This window comes from Mesoplodon mirus (genome assembly GCF_964341445.2).
Source record: "Mesoplodon mirus genome assembly, chromosome: X".
Taxonomy (NCBI): Eukaryota; Metazoa; Chordata; class Mammalia; order Artiodactyla; family Ziphiidae; genus Mesoplodon; species Mesoplodon mirus.
The window spans coordinates 64073750-64101515 of record NC_138981.1 but is presented as its reverse complement, the minus strand read 5'-3'; positions in this window follow the sequence as shown (position 1 = coordinate 64101515).

Here is a 27766-nt window from a genome sequence, read left to right as displayed (position 1 = left end):
GTTTTCTTCATTTCACTTTGAGATTTTTCATCATTAGTGTATAGGAATGCCAGAGATTTCTGTGCATTAATTTTGTATCCTGCTACTTTACCAAATTCATTGATTAGCTCTAGTAGTTTTCTGGTAGCATCTTTAGGATTCTCTATGTATAGTATCATGTCATCTGCAAACAGTGACAGCTTTACTTCTTCTTTTCTAATTTGGATTCCTTTTATTTCCTTTTCTTCTCTGATTGCTGTAGCTAAAACTTCTAAAACTATGTTGAATAAGAGTGGTGAGTGGGCAACCTTGTCTTGTTCCTGATCTTAGTGGAAATGGTTTCAGCTTTTCACCATTGAGGACAATGTTGGCTGTGGGTTTGTCATATATGGCCTTTATTATGTCGAGGAAAGTACCCTCTATGCCTAATTTATGCAGGGTTTTTTATGATAAATGGGTGTTGAAATTTGTCGAAAGCTTTCTCTGCATCTATTGAGATGATCATATGATTTTTCTCCTTCCGTTTCTTAATATGATGTATCACGTTGATTGATTTCTGTATATTGAAGAATCCTTGCATTCCTGGAATAAACCCCACTTGATCATGGTGTATGATCCTTTTAATGTGCTGTTGGATTCTGTTTGCCAGTATTTTGTTGAGGATTTTTGCATCTATGTTCATCAGTGATATTGGCCTGTAGTTTTCTTTCTTTGTGACATCCTTGTCTGGTTTTTGTATCAGGGGGATGGTGGCCTCGTAGGATGAGTTTGGGAGTGTTCCTCCCTCTGCTACATTTTGGAAGAGTTTGAGAAGGATAGGTTTTATCTCTTCTCTAAATGTTTGATAGAATTCACTTGTGAAGCCATCTGGTCCTGGGCTTTTGTTTGTTGGAAGATTTTTAATCACAGTTTCAATTTCAGTGCTTGTGATTGGTCTGTTCATATTTTCTATTTCTTTCTGATTCAGTCTTAGCAGGTTCTGCATTTCTAAGAATTTGTCCATTTCTTCCAAGTTGTCCATTTTACTGGCAGAACTATCAAACTCTTAGAGGAAAACATAGGCAGAACACTCTATGACATAAATCACAGCAAGATCCTTTTTGACCCGCCTCCTACAGAAATGGAAATAAAAACAAAAATAAAGAAATGGGACCTAATGAAACTTCAAAGCTTTTGCACAGCAAAGGAAACCATAAATAAGACCAAAAGACAGCCCTCAGAATGGGAGAAAATATTTGCAAATGAAGCAAATGATTAATCTCCAAAATTTACAAGCAGCTCATGCATCTAAATAACAAAAAACAAACAATCCAATCCAAAAATGGGCAGAAGACCTAAATAGACATTTCTCCAAAGAAGATATACAGACTGCCAACAAACACATGAAAGAATGCTCAACATCATTAATCATTAGAGAAATGAAAATCAAAACTACAATGAGATATCATCTCACACTGGTCAGAATGGTCATCATCAAAAAGTCTAGAAACAATAAATGCTGGAGAGGATGTGGAGAAAAGGGAACACTCTTGCACTGCTGTTGGGAATGTGAATTGGTACAGGCACTATGGAGACCAGTATGGAGGTTCCTTATAAAACTACAAATAGAACTACCATATCACCCAGCAATCCCCCTACTGGGCATATACCATGAGAAAACCATAATTCGCAAAGAGTCATGTACCAAAATGTTCATTTCAGCTCTATTTACGATAGCCAGGAGATGGAAACAACCTAAGTGTCCATCATCAGATGAATGGATAAAGAAGATGTGGCACATATATACAATGGAATATTACTCAGCCATAAAAAAGTGAAATTGAGTTATTTGTAGTCAGGTGGATGGACCTAGAGTCTGTCATACAGAGTGAAGTAAGTCAGAAAGAGAAAGACAAATACCGTATGCTAACAGAAATATATGGAATCTAAGAAAAAAAATGTCATGAAGAACCTAGGGGTAAGATGGGAATAAAGACACAGACCTATTAGAGAATGGACTTGAGGATATGGGGGAGGGGAAGGTTAAGCTGTGACAAAGTGAGAGAGTGACATGGACATATATACACTATCAAACATAAAATAGATAGCTAGTGGGAAGCAGCCGCATAGCACAGGGAGATAAGCTCGGTGCTTTGTGACCACCTAGAGCGGTGGGATAGGGAGGGTGGGAGGGAGGGAGATGCAAGATGGAAGAGATATGGGAACATATGTATGTGTATAACTGATTCACTTTGTTATAAAGCAGAAACTAACACACCATTGTAAAGCAATTATACTCCAATAAAGTGGTAAAAAAAGACAAAATAAATAAAAGCAAAAATAAACAAGGGAGACCTAATTAGACTTAAAATCTTTAAAAAGCAAAGGAAGTCATTGACAAACTGTAAAGACAACCTACTGAATGGAAGAAAATATTTACAAACGTATGACTGATAAGTGGTTAATATTCAAAATGTATAAACAGCTTGCCCAACACAATATCAAAAAGAAATAATAACCCAATTTAAAAAGTGGCAGGAAATATGAACTGACATTTTTTAAAGAAGAGATATAGATGGCTAACAGGAACATGAAAAGATGCTCAACATTACTAATCATTAGAGAAATGCAAACCCAAACCACTCTGAGATATCATTTCACAGATGCCAGAATGGCTATCACCAAAAAGTATATAAATAACAAATGTTGGTGAGGATGTGGAGAAAAGGGAACTCTAGGTCTTATTTTTGATGATTCTTTGACTGAGTCATAATTTTCTCTGAACCTTCACAACCCCCTACTTTACCATTTCTCTTTTATCTATTCCAGATTCCTGGTGTCCTTGAGTTCTTTTCCTTCACCTTCTCCCCTATTGTTCTGAGCAAAAGCCTTACTTTTAGGCCTTAACCCATGCATATGTGTGGGGTAAGTCCTGAGCTCTCATTCTGAGCCTTATTCCTCATTGTGAACGCAAAAGACATGACGCTAGAAAAAGGTGTTCAGGCCTAAACCACCCTAAGAGATTGCTGATGGCTCCTGAAAGTGTACCAGTTGGTAGATCATCAACTTTGATTTTTTTGTAAGGCTTATCCTCGTGAGAAGGATAAGAAGATAGCAGAATTCCAAAAGCATTGTTAGGATGCAGAACAGTCACACGCTATGACCAGAAATTGCAGGCTACCAAAATTAATTGAGTTCATTTTTTCACAACTCTCCTGTTATCTCAGAGAAACTCATAATCCAGGGAGTTAATGAAGATCCTCCTCATCTCCCTCACTATGCTGACCCCCACCTACCACCAGGTGGGGAGATAGGTAACAGGTGTCTATTGATTCCCAGCTAATGGGGAAGCACTTGGAAACGGGGCTATGAAAGTGATGAAATTTGCTCCCTGCAGGTATAAATAGAAGCTAAGATAAAATGGATCTGGCTGGCTATGGGCATAAGCCAGGGGACTAGGTGGTGGGAAATAATACTTGTTTCCTAGTAGGGACCTCAAGAATTAGTTTGGAAACACTAATGACAGAGGATAGACACACTAAAGAAGGTTGACTGCAAAAGGCTGCTTGTTGAGATATACCCAGTCCAGGGTCAGGTAGGAGTCAGTAATACAGAGGTCAGTCTCTTGAAACATATTATGCCAGGCTTAGGAGAGGGAGGAACCCTCATTGAAGCCAGGTTCTGGAAGCAATCATACAGGATAGAGGTCAGACTGAGAGGAGCTGAGAAATCCAGAGTACCCTGATGGAAAAACAAAGACTAAAAGGGAAGCCAAAATCCAAAGCCAGGTAACAGTTCACCAAGCAGGGAAGAGGGAGGTGTCAACACTTTGGTCTGAACTCAATACTCTCTCAGACTCCTCTGCTTCTTAAAGTGACAAATTTCTGAAGTCATTCCTGGTAACAACCTGAAAAAAGGGAGAAGAAGGAAGGAGAATAAGGCAATGCCAAAGATACTAGCACTGGTATAATGGCTTAAGAAACCATACAAACACTCAGAGCAACAATAGAGAATGAGTTGGAAAGTTAGCAACTAGATAATATGCTACATAACCACAGACACACTGCTCTGCCCGCCGCTGGTCCCTCAAAGTCTCTTAGAAATAAAATGGAAAAAGACTAAAAAGTGAATAATAGCATTTCATTTCCCTTACCACCAGTGATTTCTCCAAGTGCCAAAGCTAGGAATACAAATATGAGAGGGGAAAAAGGCTACCTATCTAAACCTCCTCTTTTCACTTTTCAAATCTTGAAATGAGGACCAGGTCCTGTTGAGGACACCTGCCTACTGGTCATCTCTTCTTAGTAGCTATTGTAGTGTGGGGGCTGTCCGTGTGAGTCTATCCACAGAACAGACAGGAATATTCCAAAAGTGAGGTAAAAGGAGGAAGAGGTAGTTTTGGTCTTGCCTTACTTGCTGCCATACCAAACTATTTGTGGTTTCCCAAATGCAGTATGCTCTTTCACTCTTCCATGCATTTGCATATTGTGCCCTATTCCTGGAATATGCTTTCTCCCCCCTGCTTGGTTGAAAAGGCCAACTATTACCTCTTCTATGAAGCTTTACATGCTTCCATGACCTGTTCCCACTCACCAACTCTTAGGACTCATATTGTATTACTTATTTACATGTCTGCTTCCCCTCACCAAACTATAGGCTCCAGTCAATTTTGAGAATCTGATAGAAACTATAGATTTTCTACAGAAAAAATGCATATATGCTCACGTATCCAATATTTTTCAGGTCTATAACCTCTGAATTGCATCCATTAAGTCCTGCTGAGAATCCATTTTATACTGTGGGCTCTACGAGGTTGGGGACCATGTCTTACTCATCTTTGTATCCCCAGTGTCTAGCACAGAAACTGATCAGATGATCAATGAAAGAATAAATGAATTAGTGAACATTGGGTACTGTGGGGAAAGACAAAAGAAGTGCAACTTGTGGTTGCTATCATCATGAGGTTTGCAGTTTGATTGGAGGACTATTCATACATATGGTATTGCAATTAGCAATTAAAAGACAGTGTGTGATAAAGTGATGCAAATACATGCTGGGAACTCATAAAAATCTTGCTGTTGTCCTCCCGACCTCCCCCCCCATCTCTGGAATTCTGATATTAATCCAGGTAGACCCCAATTTGTACACTACTCCTTACTGTCACCATCCCTAGTCCTTGAACTCCAGTTTAGATTTGAAACTAACTTGGCTCTGATAAATTGCTTCAGACCCTCTTGTTGGATGCCCTATTTGAACACACTCTTCTAGTTTGAGTGGAGCACACTCTATCAGGATGAATTTTCTGTAGTTCTTCCCTCCTAGAGCATACTCCAAAACAGAAGCTAGCCATACTTCCTCTTGTCCCCTCATTGCTCCCTCTCCCTGATATAGCCTCATAAGTCCAGGCCTTGTCCTTCTACATCCTTATCCATTTCATGGCATCCCTTTCAGGGAAGGGGTCATGCATACTTTTATGATTAAGCTCATAGTCTTTGAAATATTACCTCACTTTCAGTCCTGGCTCTGCTGCTTGCTAGCTCTAATCTTACAGAAGTTACTAAACTTCCTAAGCTTCAGTTTCCCATGAAAATGGGGGTAATAACAGGAACTGCTTCAGAAGATTTTTAAGTGGGTTACATGAGATAATGTGAGTAAAGATAACTTTAAAGAGTAGAGTTCCATCAGCATACTAATGAAAATAAAACTCATTGAAACTTTAGGATGTTGAAAATTTTGGAGTTTTATTTCTGTTGGTTATGTCTGAGAGACTTGATATGGAAGCTCAGAAACTAGACAGTCACTTGACAGAGGATATGAGGAAGTACTTGCCAAATCTGGATTTCTTGTAGCAAAGAGGATTTGAAAAGGGTTGCCAATGAGAAGGAGGACACTGTGTGAAGACAGGGCAATGTCTTAGTCTGTTAAGACTACTATAAGAGAATGCCATCGACTTGGTGGCTTATACATAACAGAAATGTTTCTCACAGTTCTGGAAGCTGGAAAGTCCAAGATCAAGGAGCTGGCTGATTTGGTGTCTGGCGAGAGCTCACTTCCTGGTTCATAGATGACCACCTTCTACTGTATTTTCACATGGTGAAGGGGGGCAAGGGAATTTTCTGAGGTGTCTTTTATAATGGCACTAATCCTATTTATGAGGGCTCCATTCTTATGACCTAATCACCTCCCAAAGTCTCCATCTCCAAATACCACAACATTGGAGATTAATTAGGTTTCGACATATAAAATTTGGGGTGACAAACATTAAGTGTATACCAGGGATCATAAAGTGCTTCATAAGAGAGAGGGAGCTTTCTGAAATTGATAATGGAATTTCTTGCCCTGAAACCTGCCCAACTCTGTCCCCATATTCTATGACTCAGTGAAAGCCAATATTGCCTGAAAGCAGAAGAATGATCTAGAGTACTTTTTAAACTTGAGTGTGCATCAAAATCACCTGCAGGGCTTCTTTTATTTATTTATTTATTTTTTGCCAGAGCCCAAAAATATAATATATTTTATTATGTCACAAACCCTAATACACAAAGAACACTTTAAGAATAATTAGAAAAATAATAAATAATAATAAAAAGGAGCAAACATGTTAACAAGTAATTTACAAAGAAGAACTGACAATTTTCAAGAAACACATGAAAGATTACCCAACCTCAGTTTTAATTAGAAAACTGCAAATTATAATAAAATATTGTTTTAAACCTATCAAATTAGCAAAAAGTTTCAAAACTTGTAACATTTAGATTTGTGAGAATGTGAACTTTTTATATATCATTGACAGAACTACCAATTGGTACAAAAGTTTTGGAGGATAATTTGGCCATATGTATATTAAATTAAAGTTGTAAATACAATGAGTTACATTATGTAGTTGTCATTCTAAAAAGCAATTCTGCATTGACAAGAGTATGGAATGGTTGTATCTGTATCTTTTGTTACATAAATATGGGATTATATGTTAGTGTATTTTAGCTTTTAAAATAATAGCACTGTCTCTTGACTCCTGAATGACTTGTGAGCCTCCCTGCCTTCTAGATCTTTCCCTAACTTGTGTTTAGTTAGTCACTTCACTTCTCTGTGTAGTTTGTTTTAGAATTTCATGGAATATCTTGTTGCTTAAAAACCATCTGTAAAGGATTTGGTAAACTCAATTTCTGGCTTCTGAGATTCTTAAACTAATCTAATTTGTTTTTGACTACAACATTATGCATATAGTTCAATGGCAAGAATATTATCTAAAATGCAGGCTTCCTCTGGCACATTTAGGACGTAGTGCTGATCTTCAGTTTCAACTCATGGTCTTTGATTTGGTTACAGCCACCTTTCTTTCTATGTGCTCAACCCAAAACTTTCATGTTCTAATTGAGACCCCTTTGAACTTTGTCTCCAGATCATTGTTTTATACTGCTTATCTTTTTATTTATACATTTAGTCTTCGCCATTAGTTGATAATCTCTCTGAAAGAAGGAATCTTCTACATTTTTCGGATATCTAACACTGGAGGCTTTGAGTTTGATTTGATTAGTATATCATGAAAACAAATCTTTTGAAAAAGCATTGATTTTTTTTCACACACACACACACTGTATTTTATTTTTACAAGAGATAAATACACTGACACCAAGCCTTGTAAATGGATGACCACAACAAAAGCAACAATGATTGCAATTACCAAACAGGAAACACACTCATACTATGTCATAATATTGACATTCAGTCCAGTAATCCTCCACTGTAACAGGTCCTTTACTTTGCAGTGAAAATTGATTTGTATATTTTTTGCCTCTGAGTCCTTGTGGGATTTTTTTTTATTCAAACAGAAAGTCACAAAAATTATAGTCATCCTCATCTGTTCACTCAGCCCCATGTAATTATTTTTTTATCTTGATCTTTTGTTAGCACTTTTATGAATTCATCAGTTTTCCATTAGAGTTCTGAAAATGCTTATTCATTCAGTTCAGCAGTATAGTCAGTTACCAGAAACCTGTACTTGTCAGAGTCTTTTCAATGAATTCCTTGAAGATGGAACCCTTTTATAGGAACATTTTTGCAAAAGCATCAGAGTACACGCAGAACTGTCTGCAAATGACAAAAGACTTAAAAATGACCACAGTTAAAGATTTGATGAAAGTTCATAATAATGCAATTGACAAGGAAATTTAGTTATTTCTGAGATATACATTTTAAAGTAATAACTAGAATTATGACTTATAACATTATACCAGAACATATAAGATTTTTAGAAATTTCATGTAATGTCTGAAACATTTATATTAACATACTTCCATGCAAGTAACCCAAAGAAAGTTTAGTGTTAGTTGTTTTTGTTGTTGTTGTTTGTTTGTTTTTTTATACTGCAGGTTCTTAATAGTCATCAATTTTATACACATCAGTGTATACATGTCAATCCCAATCGCCCAATTCAGCACACCACCATCCCCACCCCACCACGGTTTTCCCCCATTGGTGTCCATACATTTGTTCTCTACATCTGTGTCTCAACTTCTGTCCTGCGAACCAGTTGATCTGTACCATTTTTCTAGGTTCCACACACATGCATTAATATACGATATTTGTTTTTCTCTTTCTGACTTACTTCACTCTGTATGACAGTCTCTAGATCCATACACGTCTCAACAAATGACTCAGTTTCATTCCTTTTTATGGCTGAATAATATTCCATTGTATGTATGTACCACAACTTCTTTATCCATTCATCTGTCAATGGACATTTAGGTTGCTTCCATGACCTGGCTATTGTAAATAGTGCTGCAATGAACATTGGGGTGCATGTGCCTTTTTGAATTATGGTTTTCTCTGGGTATATGCCCAGTAGTGGGATTGCTGGATCATATGGTAATTCTATTTTTAATTTTTTAAGGAACCTCCATACTGTTCTCCATAGTGGCTGTATCAATTTACATTCCCACCAACACTGCAAGAGGGTTCCCTTTTCTTCATACCCTCTCCAGCATTTGTTGTTTGTAGATTTTCTGATGATGCCCATTCTAACTGGTGTGAAGTGATACCTCATTGTAGTTTTGATTTGCATTTCTCTAATAATTAGTGATGTTGAGCAGCTTTTCATGTGCTTCTTGGCCATCTGTATGTCTTCTTTGAGAAATGTCTATTTAGGTCTTCTGTCCATTTTTGGATTGGGTCGTTTGTTTCTTTAATATTGAGCTGTATGAGCTGTTTATATATTTTGGAGATTAATCCTTTGTCCATTGATTCATTTGCAAATATTTTCTCCCATTCTGAGGGTTGTCTTTTCGTCTTGTTTATGGTTTCCTTTGCTGTGCAAAAGCTTTGAAGTTTCATTAGGTCCCATTACCTGCAGGGCTTCTTAAAACAGATTTCTGGCCCCCAACTCCAGAGGTTCTGATTCACAAGGTCCAGGGTGGTGCCTGAGAATGTACATTTTTGACAAGTCCCCAGGTGATGTTGATGGTGCTGTTCTTGGGAGTACACTTTGAGAACCACTGATTCAGACCTGGAGATCTTGTTAAAATGCAGATTATATTTTGGCAGTCTGGTGTGGGGACTGAGATGCTGCAGTACCAATAAGATCTCAGGTGATGCTAATGCTGTTGGTCCAGGGACCATGTTTTGAGTAGATGGAGAGTCTATTCAGACGATTCATATGTACATTAAAGTTTGTGAAACACTGTTCTACATGACTTTTTCAGGTCTTCCAACTTGGAGGCTCTTCAGCTTCACTCTGTATGAATGGAAAGCATTATTCTGTCATGTTCACACATATATTCTTACCTATTTGCACAACAGTCTTAGGGGAAAACAGGTAAAACTCAAAATTTCAGACTTCTCTCATCTCCCCAGCTGCAAGATTTGATTAACTTAGGTATAAAACTGAGGTAGCAGATTTTCTTCAGTGATGGCTCAGTTTTCAATGTCTATCCATATCTGTAATTACAGTATCCCTCAGAATTTCATCCTTAACATGCAAACCATAGATCAGTGGTTTCCAAACTTGGGTACATAATAGATTCACATGTGGTTCTTGAAAAATGAAGATTTCTGACTCTGACCCCAGATTGAGTGAATCAGAATATTTGGAGATGAAACTAGAGTATTTGAATTTTTCACAACAGCCCAAGTTATTTGGTTGCCATCAAAGTTTGAGGATTACTATAGATACTACTGGAACCGAGTTTTCTCTTTGCTAAGGCTATTTTTGAGTTGGTTACAGTTACCCTTAAACCTTAAAAATTCAAGAGCATGGCAGGAAACTGTGGTAAGAAGATAAAAAGTAACTACCCACCTATGCTTTAGCAGGAGGAGATGAGGGGTGTAACGGAATTCCTGGCCTCCTATTTATCAAGAATTTTGGTGGTGTTTTGCAGTGGTCACACAGAAGATTGAGCTGGAATAGGCAACTGTTCCAGGAATTTTGGCCTGAAAATTTTATGGCCTTTGAGATTGATTGAGATTATCACCTGGAGTTGTACTCCAAAGCAGACAGGCGGCCTCTTCAGGCTTTGCAGAGAACAGGAGTCACATTCTTGGAACAGCCTTATTCCCAAGGGATAAGAAAGGAGGAAATGTACCTGGGGCTATTAAGGAGAAATCCCTGTTTGAAGAGATTCTTTCCTTCCCAAAGTTGTGGCCTTTCACCTGCATCTCTATAACCTGTTCCAGCCACACATCACACACACTCACACACAAAACAAGACCATACGTTTGGAATTTTTGACTTGTTATGTCATTTGAATTTTAGAGACTTTGCATTTGAATCAGTTTTCTTTTTCTTTTCTTTTTTTTTAAATTTAATTTAATTTAATTTAATTTTATTAGTTTCTGCTTTATAACAAAGTGAATCAGTCATACATATACATCTGTTCCCACATCCCTTCCCTCATGCATCTCCCTCCCTCCCACCCTCCCCATCCCACCCCTCCAGGCGGTCACAAAGCACCGAGCTGATCTCCCTGTGCTCTGCGGCTGCTTCCCACTATCTATCTACCTTACGTTTGATAGTGTATATATGTCCATGCCTCTCTTTCGCTTTGTCATAGCTTACCCTTCCCCCTCCCCATATCCTCAAGTCCATTCTCAAGTAGGTCTGTGTCTTTATTCCCGTTTTACCCCTAGGTTCTTCATGACATTTTTTTTTAATTCCATATATATGTGTTAGCATACGGTATTTGTCTTTCTCTTTCTGACTTACTTCACTCTGTATGACAGACTCTAGGTCTATCCACCTCATTACAAATAGCTCAGTTTCTTTTCTTTTTATGGCTGAGTAATATTCCATTGTATATATGTGCCACATCTTCTTTATCCATTCATCCGATGATGGACACTTAGGTTGTTTCCAGCTCTGGGCTATTGTGAATAGAGCTGCAATGAACATTTTGGTACATGACTCTTTTTGAATTATGGTTTTCTCAGGGTATATGCCTAGTAGTGGGATTGCTGGATCATATGGTAGTTCTATTTGTAGTTTTTTAAGGAACCTCCATACTGTTCTCCATAGTGGCTGTACCAATTCACATTCCCACCAGCAGTGCAAGAGTGTTCCCTTTTCTCCACACCCTCTCCAGCATTTATTGTTTCTAGATTTCTTGATGATGGCCATTCTGACTGGTGTGAGATGATATCTCATTGTAGTTTTCATTTGCATTTCTCTAATGATTAATGATGTTGAGCATTCTTTCATGTGTTTGTTGGCAGTCTGTATATCTTCTTTGGAGAAATGCCTATTTAAGTCTTCTGCCCATTTTTGGATTGCCTTGTTTGTTTTTTTGCTATTGAGCTGCATGAGCTGTTTATAAATTTTGGAGATTAATCCTTTGTCAGTTGCTTCATTTGCAAATATTTTCTCCCATTCTGAGGGTTGTCTTTTGGTCTTCTTTATGGTTTCCTTTGCTGTGCAAAAGCTTTGAAGTTTAATTAGGTCCCATTTGTTTATCTTTGTTTTTATTTCCATTTCTCTAGGAGGTGGGTCCAAAAGGATCTTGCTGTGATTTATGTCATAGAGTGTTCTGCCTATGCTTTCCTCTAAGAGTTTGATAGTTTCTGGCCTTACATTTAGGTCTTTAATCCATTTTGAGCTTATTTTTGTGTATGGTGTTAGGGAATGATCTAATCTCATACTTTTACATGTCCCTGTCCAGTTTTCCCAGCACCACTTATTGAAGAGGCTGTCCTTTCTCCACTGTACATTCCTGCCTCCTTTATCAAAGATAAGTTGACCATATGTAAAACTCCAACCCTAGTACTGGGGAGATACACAGCCTTCATTTTTTGATGGAAGAATAGCAAAATAGTACAATATAATGAATACAACTGGGAATCAGGAGACCTATGTTCTAGCCAGGCATTTCTACTAATGAGTTCTGTGACCTTAAGCATGATGTTCTCCCATCTCCTAGCCCTCAGTTTCATCATTTGACAATAAGAGGGTTGAGCAAATTGTTTTATAGGGCCTCTCAGTTCTGATGCTCTGGTTTAGTAGCTACTCAGCTGTTGAGGGTCAAGTGATGCAGTGTTTAAGAATACAGGTATTGTTGTCAAGATGCATGGATTCATATTCAAGCTCTAGTACTTAGCTGACACTTGGCAAGCTTTTAAAGTTACCTGATGCTCAGTTTTATCATAAAATGAGAAGAAGAGTAATATTAACTCATGAGACTATAAAGGAGCTAGAAAAATATCTGGTATATGGCAACTCTCAATAAGTTCATTATTCTTATTATTCTGATTCTTATCATTCTCTGCCTGAATTAACATACTTAAACTATAAGATGTATTTGCAACTATAAGTTGTTGCAAATGCATTTACTTGTTTCCTTCAAAACTATAGATATTGAAAATTTTGGAAAAAAACCAAAAGGGTCCCTGGTACAAAACTACTTTCCCTACTATCTGAAATTATAATTCTAAAGAATTATTAATGCTGGTTTTATTATTGTTTGTTAAAAATAAATCTGGTCATGTCACTTTGCTACCTGTTTTCAGTGGCTCTGTATAACGTACAAAATAAAGTCTCAGCTCCTTAGAATGGCAAACATGTTCCTCTGTAATATGGTCCCTGTATATTCTAGCTTCACTTTTCACTGGCATCTTCATAAACATTTGTTCTGGCCACAGAGGACTAAAGGTATAGTTCTTCATATACATCATTTCCTTTCTTACCTCCATGCCATTGTTCCAGCTATTCCTTTTACATAAAATAGCTTTTCTTGGTATTTCCAACTTTCAGAATTTGCCCAGGGCCATCTTTTGAGGCCCAGCTCAAATGTTACTTCTTCCATAAAGTCTTCCTTGTTTCTTTAATCTGTAGTCTTCCCTCTTTCCTCCAGATCTTCAAATACATTTGCTTGTATCCTTCAGTGTTTAAATTATGCCAATGAGGAAGTTTCTTAACTTATGTCTTGTTCACTGCAGCATCCAAAATGCACAGAGTAAATACTAAGACTAGAATAATTGAGTTGGAGGTTGGGTAAACCAATTACCTTGGCTAGTTCATCAAGTTCAAAGGTTGGAGTCATTTGGGGTTAATCAAAGAAGACTTCTTGGGGATGGAGGATTTCTAATTTGGAGTTTAAGAAAAGAGGGATCCAGATTTCTAGAAGTGAAGTTAGGTTATGAGAAATTAGATAGTTATCCTATACACTGAGATGAAAAAGTTGATTTGGATTTGAGGTAGAAATAAACCAAGTTGGCTGGTATAGCAAGAGTATGTTGGCGAGTGGTAGAATATGAGGAAAATCCTACTGTTGCCTATAATAACAATATTATATTTGTGGATGAGATGGAGAAATGTAGCTTTGATAACATAATTACAATGATTCAAAATTAGCAAGGTATGAAAAGCACTGTCTACTGATTCAGTGTTGGTTTGGTGCATGCTCATTTCTCTGTATTTGACTCTCTCCAATTTAAAGTTTTGGTCACTTAATCATAGATAAGAAATTTATGGGCTTCCCTGGTGGCGCAGTGGTTGAGAGTCCGCCTGCCGATGCAGGGGACACGGGTTCGTGCCCCGGTCTGGGAAGATACTACATGCCGTGGAGCGGCTAGGCCCGTGAGCCATGGCTGCTGAGCCTGCGCGTCCAGAGCCTGTGCTCTGCAACGGGAGAAGCCACAACAGTGGGAGGCCCATGTACCGCAAAAGAAAAAAAAAAGAAATTTACAATAATCAAATGGATGGTGTCAGTACAAGTGAGATGGCCATCACTGGAGATAATCAAGAAGAGGCCAAATATTGTTAAAATAAAATATATATTGGATGGGAAGATAAATTATTTTCTTTCCAAATCTAAAATTTTTGGAGTCGGTGATCCTGTCACTAGTCTGAAATGACTATTCTTGTTGGTGAAACAAAAAGAAATTAAAGAGAGATACATTTTTTTACACTTAGGTTAAAAAGGTGCACAAATAAATGTTAGCTGAAATGTGATAAGACTTTTGTTAATGCAGTTTAAGACTGAAATAGTTTTTATTCTTTAGTGAGTCATTTAAGCTTTCAGTTAACTACATGTAGATTCTTGGTATCCAGTTAAGAAACAATGGCCAAATTGGTTGACTGGAAACAATCTATTCATCCACTTTTGCTTGAATCTCTTGATAATGATTGAGGCAAAGCACTTTTAAGACACAGATTTTCTCTGTAGATGCTTTATATTATTTTGTCCTTTCTTGGAACCTGGTGAATCTTTTTAAAAAACTGAAGCAAACTGAGCATCGTGCTGAAAAAAACACTCCATTCATTTACAGTGGTCTTTTGCAAAAACACTTTGTTCTAAATGTTGTAAATAAATAACTCTGATAAACTTGGAAATACAGTTAGAATTAGTAGTTACTTTATATGTACTACAGCAATTATAATATGACATTATTATGTTATAGAATGTTGAAAATGGCATATTTTGAAAAGGGTTATGAAAACATTGATCCTACAAATTTAGCTGATATCTTTAAATGTAAAGAATATTTTGCCATTGATTTTCTGCAGCCTTATTGACATATAACAATATCTTATTCACATATAACATTATCTAAGTTTAAGGTATACAACATGTTGATTTGATACACTTAAATATTGCAAAATGATTACCACCACAGGGTTAGCTAACACCTCCATTGTAATTCATATTTATCATTTCTACTTTTCTGCTTAAGAACATTTAAGATAAACACTCTTAGCAACTTTCAAGTATCATATATAATACAGCACTATCTATAATCACCATGCTGTACATTAGATCCTCAGAACTTACTCATTTTATGACAGGAAATTTGTACCCTTTGACCATCATCTCCCTATTTCCCCTAATACTCAGCCCCTGGTAAATACCATTCTACTCTCTGTTTCTATGAGTTTGGCTTTTTTAGTTTCCACATATAAGTGGAATATAGTATTTGTCTTTCTCTATCTGACTTATTTCACTTATAGTAATGCCCTCAGATTTCATCCATGTTGTTGTAAATGTATGTCATTAACTTTCAAAAAAATTTACTGTGGTATAGTTGTATAGTTGATTTACAATGTTCTGTTAGTTTCAGGTGTACAGCAAAGTGAATCAGTTATACATACACATATATTCACGCTTTTTTAAAGATTCTTTTCTCATATAAGCCATTATAGATTATTGAATAGAGTTCCCTGTGCTATACAGCAGGTTCTTTTTAGTTATCTATTTTACATATAGCAGTGTGTATTTGTCAGTCCCAATCTCCCAATTTATCCCTCCTCCTCTTATCCCCTGGTAACCATAAGTTTTTTTCCAAATCCATGACTCTACTTCTGTTTTGTAAACAAGTTCATTTGTATCCTTATTTTAGATTCCACATAGGAGCAATATTATATGATATTTGTCTTTCTCTATCTGACTTACTTCACTCAGCATGACAATCTCTAGGTCCATCCATGTGGCTGTAAATGTCATTATTTCGTTCTTTTCTTTAGCTGAGCAATATTCCTTTGTATATATGTACCACATTTCTTTATTCATTCCTCTATCGATGGACATTTAGGTTGCTTCAATGTCCTGGCTATTGTAAATAGTGCTTCAATGAACATTAGGGTGCACATTATCTTTTCAAATTATGGTTTTCTTTGGGTATATGCCCAGGAGTGTGATTGCTGGGTCATATGGTAGTTCTATTTTTAGTTTTTAAGGAATCTCCATACTGTTCTCCATAGTTGCTGTACTGATTTATATTCCCTCCAAATGTGTAGGAGGATTCCCTTTTCTCCACATCCTCTCCAGAATTTACTTTTTGTAGATTTTTTTATGATGGCCATTCTGACTGGTGTGAGGTCATACCTCACTGTAGTTTTGATTTGCATTTCTCTAATAATTAGTGATGTTGAGCATCTTTTCATGTGGTTTTTGGCCTTCTGTTTGTCTTCTTTAGAGAAATGTCTATTTAGATCTTCTGCCCATTTTTGATTGGGTTATTTGTTCTTTTTGAAATTGAGCTGCATGAGCTGCTTGTATATTTTGGAGAGTAATCCTTTGTCAGTTGCTTCATTTGCAAATATTTTCTCCCATTCTGAGTGTTGTCTTTTCATCTCATTTATAGTTTTCCTTGCTGTGCTAAAGCTTTTAAGTTTAATTAGTTCCCATTTATTTATTTTTGTTTTTATTTGCATTGCTCTAGGAGGTAGATCAAAAAAGATCTTGCTGCGATTTATGTCAAACAATGTTCTGCCTATGTTTTCCTATAAGGGTTTTATAGTATCCGGCCTTACATTTAGGTCTTTAATCCATTTTGAGTTTATTTTTGTTTATGGTGTTAGGGAGTGTTCTAATTTAATTCTCTACATGAAACTGACCAGTTTTCCCAGCACCAATTATAGAAGAGATTGTATTTTCTCCATTGTATATTCTTGCCTCCTTTGTTGTAGATAAGTTGAACATAGGTGTGTGGGTTTATGTCTGGGTTTTCTAACCTGTTCCATTGATCTATATTTCTGTTTATATGCCAGTACTATACTGTCTTGATTACTGTAGCTTTGTAATATAGTCTGAAGTCAGGGGGCCTGATTCCTCCAGCTCCGTTTCCTTTCTCAGTATTGCTTTGGCTACTCAGAGCTTTTTGTGTCTCCATCCAAATTGTAAAATTTTTTGTTCTAGTTTTCTGAAAAATGCCATTGGTAATTTGATAGGGATTGCACTGAATCTGTAGATTGCTTTGTGTAGTATAGTCATTTTCACAGTATTGATTTTTCCAATCCAAGAACATGGTATATCTCTCCATCTGTGTCATCTTTGATTTCCTTCATCAGTATCTTACAGTTTTCTGGGTACACGTCTTTGGACTCCTTAGGTAGGTTTATTCCCAGGTATTTTATTCTTTTTATTGTGAGGGTAAATGTGATGGTTTCCTTAATTTCTCTTTCTGATCTTTTGTTTTTAGTCTATAGGAATGCAAGAGATTTCTGTGCATTAATTTTGTATCCTGCAAATTTACCAATTTCGTTTATGAGCTCTAGTAGTTTTCTGGTAGCATCTTTATGATTTTCCATGTATAGTATTATATCATCTGCAAACAGTGACAGTTTTACTCTTCTTTTCCAATTTGGATCCCTTTGATTTCTGTTTCTTCTCTGATTGTCATGGCTAGGACTTCCAAAGTTTTGTTGAATAATAGTGGCAAGAGTGAAAGTCCTTGTCTTGTTCCTGATCTTAGAAGAAATGCTTTCAGTTTTTCACCATTGAGAATGATGTTTGCTGTGGGTTTGTTGTATATGTCCTTTATTATATTGAGGTAGGTTCCATCTATGCCCACTTTCTGTAGAGCTTTTATCATAAATCGGTGTTGAATTTTATCAAAAGCTTTTTCTACATCTATTGAGATGATCATATGGTATTTATTCTTCAATTGGTTAATAAGGGGTATCACATTGATTGATTTGCAGATACTGAAAAATCCTTACATCCCTGGGATAAATCCCACTGCATCATGTTGTATGATCCTTTTAACGTGTTGTTGGATTCTGTTTGCTAGTATTTTGTTTAGGATCTTTGCATCTATATCAGTAATATTGGCCTGTAATTTTCTTTTTTTTATATGATATCTTTGGTTTTGGTATCAGGGTGATGGTGGCCTCATAGAATGAGCTTGGGAGTGTTCCTTCCTCTGAAAATTTTTGGAAGAGTTTGAGAAGGATAGGTGTTAGCTCTTCTCTAAATGTTTGATAGAATTTGCCTGTGAAGCCATCTGGTCCTGGACTTTTGTTTGTTGGGAGTTTTAAAATCACAGGTTCAATTTCATTACCTGGGATTCATCTGTTCATATTTTCTATTTCTTCTTGGTTCAGTCTTGGGAGACTATACCTTTCTAAGAATTTGTCCATTTCTTCCAGGTTGTCCATTTAATTGGCATATAGTTGCTTGTAGTAGTCTCTTATGATCCTTTGTATTTCTGCTGTGTCAGTTGTAACTTCTCCTTTTTCATTTATAATTTTATTGATTTGAGGCCCCTCCCTTTTCTTCCTGACAAGTCTGGCTAATGGTTTATCAATTTTGGTCATCTTCTCAAAGAACCTGCTTTTAGTTTTATTGATCTTTGCTATTGTTTTCTTCATCTCTATTTCATTTATTTCTGCTCTGATCTTCATAATTTCTTTCTTTCTACTAACTTTGGCGGTTTTTTTGTTCTTCTTTCTCTAGTTGCTTTAGGTGTAAGGTTAGGTTGTTAATTTTAGATTTTTCTTGTTTACTGTGAACACTGAGATTGTATTGCTATGAACTTCCCTGTTAGAACTGCTTTTTCTGCATCCCATAGGTTTTTAATCATCATGTTTTCATTGTAATTTTTCTAGGTAGTTTTGATTTCCTTTTTGATTTCTTCAGTGATCCATCGGTTATTTAGTAATATTCTGTTTAGCTTCCATGTCTTTATGTGTTTTACCATTTTTTTCCTGTAATGTGTTTCTAATCTCAGAGCGTTATTGCTGGAAAAGATGCTTGATATGATTTCAGTTTTTAAAAATCTACCAAGATTTGATTTGTGACCCAAGATGTGGTCTGTCTTGGAGAATGTTCCCCATGCAGTTGAGAAGAAAGTTTATTCTGCAGCTTTCGGATGGGATGTCCCGTAAATATCAATTAAGTCTATCTAGTCTAATGTGGCATTTAAGGCTTGTGTTTCCTTATTAATTTTCTGTCTGGATGATCTGTCCATTGGTGTAAGTGGGGTGTTAATATCTCCCACTATGATTGTGTTACTGTCAATTTCCCCTTTTATGGCTGTTAGCATTTGCAATATGTTTTGAGGTGCTCCTATGTTGGGTTCATAAATATTTATAATTGTTATATGTTCTTCTTGGATTGATCCCTTGATCATTATGTAGTGTCCTTCCTTGTCTCTTGTAACAGTCTTTATTTTAAAGTCTATTTTATCTGATATGAGTATTGTTACTCCATCTTTCTTTTGATTTCCACTTGCATGGAATATCTTTTTCCATCCCCTTATTTTCAGTCTGTATGTGTCTCTAGGTCTGAAGTGGGTCTCTTGTAGACAGCATATATATGGGTCTTGTTTTTCTATCCATTTAGCCAGTGTGTGTGTTTGGTTGGAACATTTAATGCCTTCATATTTAAGGTAATTATCAATATGCATATTCCTATTGCTATTGTCTTAATGTTTGGGGTTTGTTTTTGTAGGTCATTTTTCTTCCTTTTCTCTTTTGTTCTCTTCTCTTGTGCTTCTTGCCTAGAGAAATTCCTTTTGTCTTCGTTTTAAAGCTGGTTTCATGGTGCTGAATTCTCTTAGCTTTGCTTGTCCATAAACTTTTGACTTCTCCCTGAAATCTGAATGAGAGCCTTGCTGGGTAGAGTATTCTTGGTTGTTGGCCATTAACTTTTAAATGTAATCAATAACTTCTACTCTGTTTACCCTTTCATTTATTGTTTATCTAATAAAAATGTATATATTAAGCCCCTTCTACATGTAAGGTACTGTGCTGTGTGCTAGGAATATAATAGTGAGAAAAATCTGGTCCTGATTTCATGGTGATTACAGCCTAAGGAATATAGGGGAAAAAACAAATAAATATAGTAACACAACTATGATAAATGCTACAAATGGGGGATATTTGGAGATATGAGAACCTATACTAGGGGGATTTGACCTAGCCATAGAGGTCAGTGAAGGCTTGCTTGAAGAAAAGGTGATTAAGCTGTGATGTGATGGAAAACTGCGATGATAACAAAGTTGGGGGGGAGGCTTTACAAAGGTGGAAGGAGTGGCTTCCAGTCCTAGGGCACAGAATGGGTTGTCAGCGGCTAAGGGGAACATGGTAATTATCCAGGCCATGTAGTCCATGTTCAGGATTTTGATTTTTCTTTACCTGAAAAGTTGTGGAATGCAACCACTTTGGGAAGTCGTTTGGCAGTATATTGCAAAGCCAAACATAATGATACCATATGATGCAGCAATCACATTCCTAGGTACTTACCCAGTTGATTTAAAATGTCTAAATAAGTACCTGTTCATGATTGTGTATGGCAACTTTATTTATAATCCTACCAAACCAAAATGTTCTTCAGTAGGTGAATGGATAAGCAAATTGTCGTACATCCTTACAATGGCCTTCTATTCAGGGATAGCTACCAAGTCATGCAAAGACACGACTTAATCTTAAATGCATATTGTTAAGTGAAAGAAGCCAGCTGGAAACTCTATATATTGTATGATTCCAGTTACATGATATTTTAGAAAAGGCAAAATTATAGAGACAGTAAAAAGACCATGGGTCACCAGTGGGAGAAGGAGAGAGAGAGAGGTGTGTTGGTGAGGCACAGGGGAGCCTTTAGGTTGGTGAAACTATTCTGTATGATACTGTAATGGTGGATATATAACACTATGCATTTTTTTCACAATGCATAGAAGTTTACAGTGCAAAAAGTTAACCTTAATATATTAATTGAAAACATCATTCAGGAGGTTGGTAGATCCCAGATGGGATTTGGAATGTGACAAAATAACCAAATTGTATTATAAATGTATGAAACAACCTCAATAAAGAAGATGGAGAAAAAAAAGTGTCAGCCTAAGTAAATTTGGAAATGAGTGGAGTCCGTAGGGCTAAAAGCAAATGAAACTGTACATATTCACTGAACTCTAGTTGATGAAGTTGTTCCCATGGGGGTGCATAGGTTAATAGTTTTGATACTTCTACAGTACAAAGGACTGTCCTATGTGTACAGGAAATAAACAGTTAAGTAAATGCATGGTGGATGGTAGGAGCCAGTGTTCTTATTTTTGGAATAGAGGAGGTGTATATAGATAAAAAAGGGGGGGAGGCTAAATGACCTAATTAATAATGGATTAGAGTTGTAGACATCAATGCAAACTGATGTTTAATCTAATATATATAGTTACATATAGAAATATTCATAGACATGTATATAATATATGGATTAGTATACACACATATATTTCCTTGTTCTGTCAACTGAGAGGGCATAAAAGAAACAACAAAAATCATATCTAGCACCCAGATCTTGGTTTCTGATAACATTCTCCAATAAAATGAATTAGATCCTCTATCTATTTTTAATTAGATTATTTTTTGAGTTGTATGTATTCTTTATATACTTTGGATATCAACCTCTTATCAAATATATGATTTGCAATTATCTTCTCTGATTTAGTACATTACCTTTTCGTTTTGTTGATGGTTTCTTTTGCTGTACAAAAGCTTTTTAGTTTGGTGTAGACCCATTTGTTTAGTTTTGCTTCTGTTGCCCTTTCCTGAGGTGACAGATCTAAAAAAAAAATTGCTAAGACTGATGTGAGAGAGCTTACTGCTTAGGTTTTCTTCTAGGAGTTTTATGGTTTCAGGTATTACATTTAAGTCTTTTATCCATTCCGAGTTTATTTTTGTATATGCTGTGAGAAAATAGTCCAGTTTGATTCTTTTGAATGTAGCTATTCAGTTCTTCCAACACCGTTTATTGAAGAGGCTGTCTTTTCCCTATTCTGTATTCTTGCCTCTTTTGTCAGAGATTAATTGCACATATAAATGTGAGTTCATATCTAGGCTCTCTTTTCTGTTCTGTTGATCTATGTGTGTATTTTTGTGTCAGTACCATATTGTTTTGATTATTGTAGTATACTACTATTGTAGTATAGTTTGAAATCAGGGAGCTTGAGACCTCCAGTTTTGCTCTTCTTTCTTAGGATTGTTTTGACCATTTGGGGTCTTTTGTTTGTCCATACAAATTTTAAAACTATTTGTTCTAGTTCTGTAAAAAAAAAAGTGGCATTGGTATTTTGATAGGGATTGCATTGAATCTGTAGATTGCCTTGGGTAGTATGGTCATTTAAAAATATTAATTCTTCCAATTCATGTGCATGGCACATCTTTCCATCTGTTTGTTTTATCTTCAGTTTTGTTCATCACTGTCTTATAGTTTTCTGAGTACAGACCTTTTACATCCTTAGTGCAATTTATTCCTAGGTAATTTATTCTTTTTGATGCAAATGTAAAAGGGATTGTTGTCTTAATTTCTCTTTCTGATATGTCAGTGTATAGAAATGCAACAGATTTCTGTATATTAATCTTGCATAATGCAGCATTACTGAATTCAATGATGAGTTCTAGTAGATTTTTGGTGCCATCTTTAGGATTTACTATGTATGGTATGTAATCTGCAAACAGTGACACTTTTACTTCTTTCTTTTTAATTCCTTTGTTTCTTTTTCTTGTCTGATTGCTGTGGCTATGACTTCTAATACTATGTTGAATAAGGGTGGTGAGAGTGGGTATCCCTGTCTTGTTTCTGATCTTAGAGAAAATATTTTCAGCTTTTCACCATTGAGTATGATGTTAGCTGTGGGTGTCAAATAAGGTCTTTATTTATTCAGAAATATTCCCTCTATACCAACTTTGTTGAGTGTTTTTATCATAAATGGATATTGAATTTTGTCAAAATATTTTTCTGCCTTTATTGAGATGCTCATATGATTTTTATTCTTCAGTTTGATAATGTGGTGTATCACAATTATTGATTTGCAGATATTGAACTATGTTTGCAACTCTGGGGTAATTTCCACTTGATCATGGTGTATGATCTTTTTAATGTATTGAAAAATTTCGTTTGCTAATATTTTCTGGAGGAATTTTTCATCTATGTTTATCAGTGATATTGACCCATAATTGATTTATTGTGACATCTTTGTCTTGTTTTCATATAAGGGTGATGCTCTCATCATAGAATGAGTTCAGAAGTTTTCCTTTCTCTTCAATTTTTTTGTAATTGTTTGAGAAGTGTAGGTGTTAACTGTTTTCTAAATGTTTGGTAGAATTCACCTGTGAAGCAATCTGGTCCTGGACTTTTCTTTGTTGGGAAAAATGAAAAAAAATGACAATTCAACTTCACTACTGTTAATTGTCCTGCTCATATTTTCTATTTCTTTCTGATTTAGTGTTAAGAGATTGTACCTTTCTAGGAATTTATTTATGTCTTCTAGGTTGCCCATTTCATTGGCATATAATTGTTCATAGTTAGCTCTTATGATCCTTTGTATTTCTGTGGTGTCAGTTGTAACTTCTCCTTTTTCATTTCTGTTTTTATTTATTTGAGCCAATTCTTTTTTTTCTTGATGAATGTGGCTAAACGTTTATCAATTCTGTTTATCTTTTCAAAGAACCAGCTCTTAGTTTTGTTGATCTTATTGATTAATTGATATATTTTAGTTTCAATTTCACTTATTTCTGCTCTGATCTTTATAATTTTGTTGCTTCTACTAACTTTGGGGTGGGGGAGGTTCTTCTATTTCTAGTTCCTTTAGGTGTAAGGTTAGGTTGTTGGAGATTTTTCAGGTTTCCTGAGGTGGGTTTTTATTGCTATAAATATCCCTCTTAAGACTGCCTTTGTTGCATCCCAAAGATTTTTGGATCATTGTGGTTTCATTTATCTCCAGGTATTTTTTTTATTTCCTTTTGATTTCTTCAGTAACCCATTGGTTATATAGGAGCATATTGTTTAGCCTCCATTTGTTTGTGTTTTTTGCAGTGTTTTTTTTTCTTGTAGTTGATTTCTAGCCTCATAGCTTTGTCGTAGGAAAATGTGCTTGTTATGATTTCAGTCTTCTTAAGTTTACTGAGAGTTGTTTTATTGCCTAGAATGTGATCTGTTCTGGAGAATGTTCCATGTATACTTGAAAAGAAAGTGTATTCTGCCGTGTTTTATTGGATTGTTATATATATATATATATATATATATATATATATATATATATATATATATATAAAGTCCATCTGGACTAATGTGTCCTTTAAGGCATACTTCTTATTGATTTTCTGTCTGAATTATCTGTCCATTGATGTGAGTGGGGTGTTAAAAACTCCTACTATTATTGTGTTAAAGTCAATTTCTACTTTTATGTCTTTTCATATTTGCTTTATGTATTTAGCAGCTCCTATATTTACAGCTGTTGTATCTCCTTGTTGAATAAGTCTCTAGACTTATTCAACTTATTCAACTTATTACATTACTTATGTAATGCCCTTCCTCATGTCTTGTTACAGTCTTTGTTTTAAAGTCTATTCTGCCTTATGTATGTATTGCTGCCCCAGATTTCTTTTCACTTCCATTTGCATGGAATACCTTTTCCCATTCCTTCACTTTCAGTCCGTGTGTGTCTTTAGATATGAAGTGAGTGACTTGTAGGCAGAACATATATGGTCTTGTTTTTGCATCTATTCAGCCACTCTATATATTCTGATTGGAGCATTAGTCCATATTTATTTAAAGTAATCATTGATAGGTATGTACTTATTGCCATTTTGTTAATTGTTTTGGGGTTGTTTTGTAGTTCTTTTTGTTCCTTTCTTCTTTTGCTCTCTTTTCTTGTGATTTAATGACTATCTATAGTGTTATAATTTTATTCCTTTCTCTCTTTTTGTGTCTGTGTCTATTATAATTTTTTGGTTTATGGTTACCACTAGATTTATATATTGCTATCTATCTGTCTATCTATCTAGCTCTCTATCTATCTGTTATTAAATTGATGATCTCTTAATTTCACACATCTTAACAATGCTGCTATTTTACTCCCCCTCACATTTACTGTTTTTGACATCTATTTTACATCTTTTTGTTTTGGATATCCCTTAACTACTTATTGTAAATATAGATTATTTTACTGCTTTTGTTTTTCAACCTTCCTACTAGCTTTATAAGTGGTTGATCTACCTTTACTGTTTATTGCCTTTACCAATGAGGTTTTCTTTTGTAATTTTCACATTTCTAGTTGTGGACTTTTCTCTTAAAGAGGTCCCTTTAACATTTCTTGTAATCCTGGTTTTGTAGTACTGAAGTCTTTTAGCTTTTGCTTGTCTATAAAACTGTTAATTTATCCTTCAAATGTGTATGATAGCATTGCTGTGTAGAGTATTCTTGGTTGCAGGTTTTTCCCTTTTATCACTTTAAACATATCGTGCCCTTCCCATCTGGTCTACAGAGTTTCTGCTGAAAAGTCAGCTGATAGCTTTATGGGAGTTCCCTTATATGTAAGTTGTTATATTTCCCTTCCTGCTTTTAATAGTCTCTCTTTATTTTTAAATTTTTTATTTTAATTACAATACCTCTTTGTGTGATACTCTTTGGGTTTATCTTGTTTGGGACTCTCTGTGCTTCCTGGACCTGGATGTCTGTTTCCTTTCCCTGGTTAAGAAAACTTTCAGCTATTATGTCTTCAAATATGTTCTCTGCTCCTCTCTCTCTCTCTCCTCCTACTGGGACCCTTTCAATGTGAATGTTAGTAAACTTGATGTTGTCACTGAGTTCCCTTAACTTGTCTTCATTTTTTAAAGTTCTTTTTTTCCGTTCAGCTCAAGTGATTTCCACTACTCTGTCTTTCACTTTGCTGATCCATTCCTTTGTATCATCTCATCTATTTTTGATTCCTTCTAGTGTATTTTTTAATTTCAGTTATTGTATTGCTTTAAAATGTATTTATTTTTATTGAAGTATAGTTGATTTACAATACTGCATTCATTTCGGGTGTATAGTAAAGTGATTTAGTTACATATATGTGCACATTATATATAGTCTTTTTCAGATCGGTTATTGTATTCTTTAGCTATGTTTGGTTCTTTCTTATATTTTCTAACTGTTTGTTAAACTTCTCACTTTGTTCATCCAATCTTATCCCAAGATCTTTGAAAATCTTTATGATCATTTCCTTGAAGTCTTTATAAGGTAGATTTCTTATCTCCACTTCACTTAGCTCTTATTCTTGTTACTTCATTTGTAACATATTGTATTATCACCTCATTTTGCCTAATTTGCTGTTTGTATTTCTATGTATTTGATAGGTTGTTTACATTTAGCAAACTTGGAGAAGTGGCCTTCTGTAGGAGATGTCCTATGGGGCCAAGCAGTACACTCCCCTCTGTTGACCAGAGCTATACATGCTGGGGTGCCTTCTATGTGAGCTGTGTGGGTCCTTCTATTGTGGCAGTCTTACTACTGCATGGGTGCACTGATATCTGGCCCCTGGTCCAGTTCGTTGCTATGCCCTGCCTTGTAAAAAGGCTTCGCCCTGCTGGTGGGTGAGGCTATGTCCTGAAACATCTGGCTGCATGGCCAATGGAATCCTGGTCTCTGGTTGCAGGGCGCTGGAGATCCTAGAGTTAGTGTTGGCCCATTGGTGTGCAGGCTGAGGCCCAGAGGTTCCCAGGGCTAGTGCTAGTCCACTGGTGACTGGAGGCAGGTCCTGTGGCCTCTAGCTGTGGGGCCCATGTAGCCTGGAGCTAGTATTAGCCCACTGGTGAGTGGGGCCAGGTCCTTAGCACTGTGGTGGTGCTGTGGTCTCTGGTTGTGGGGTTTTGAGGGTCCTAGAGTTGGTGTTAGTCCACAGGTAGATGAGGCCAGTCCCAGAGGTTCCTGGGGCTAGTGTCAGCCCTCTGTTTTGTGGAACTGGTTCTTGCGGTCTCTAGCTGAAGGGCTCTGGGTGTCCCAAGCTGATGTCAGACCACTGATGGATGAGGCTTGTGTCCAGGGGTTGCCAGTGCTGGCACCAGCCCACTGGTGGATGGGGTGGGTCCTGACATGTCTGGCTGCTTTTTCCCAGTGGTCATGGGGCTGGTGTCCTCCCACCCATGGGAAGTTCCAGGGCCCAGGTTGTCTCAAGTCTGGTGTCCACCAATAGTTGAGTTAAGCCAGGTCCTGGGGCTAGTGCTGGGCCCATGGTAGTGGAGCCATGTCCTGGAATCTCTGGCTGTGGGGCCTAAGGGTCGCAGAACTTATATCAGCCTGCTGGTGTGTGGATTCATGTCCTGGACCCTCTTCTGGGCAGGGCCAGGTCCTTGGACAGCCAGGACTCAGGACTATTTATAGAAGCTGGCCTGCTGGTGGGTGGGGCTGTGTCCCTGCCCAGCTAGCTGCTTGGCCTGGGGCATCTCAGTACTAGTACCAACCAGCTGGTGGGTGATGTCTGGTCCTGGACTGATAAACTAGAGGGAGGATCCCAAATGACATTTACCAGCACCAGTGTCCTCATGGTAGAATGAGCTTCCCAAAATGGCTGATGCCAGCATCTATGTCCCCATGGTGAGTCCCAGTTGCTTCTTGCCTCTCCAGGTGGCTCTCCAAGATTAGCAAGTGCATCTGACCCAGGCTCCTTTCAAATTACTGCTTCTGACCTCAGTCTCAGAGTGTAAGATTTATGTGTGCCTTTTAAAAGTGGAGTCTCTATTTCCCACAGCCCTCTGGCTCTCCCAACAATCCTTCAAAGCCAAATGTTCTGTGGACTCATCTTTCTGGTAGAGGGCCCCTGGGTTTGGGAGCCGAATGTGGGACTC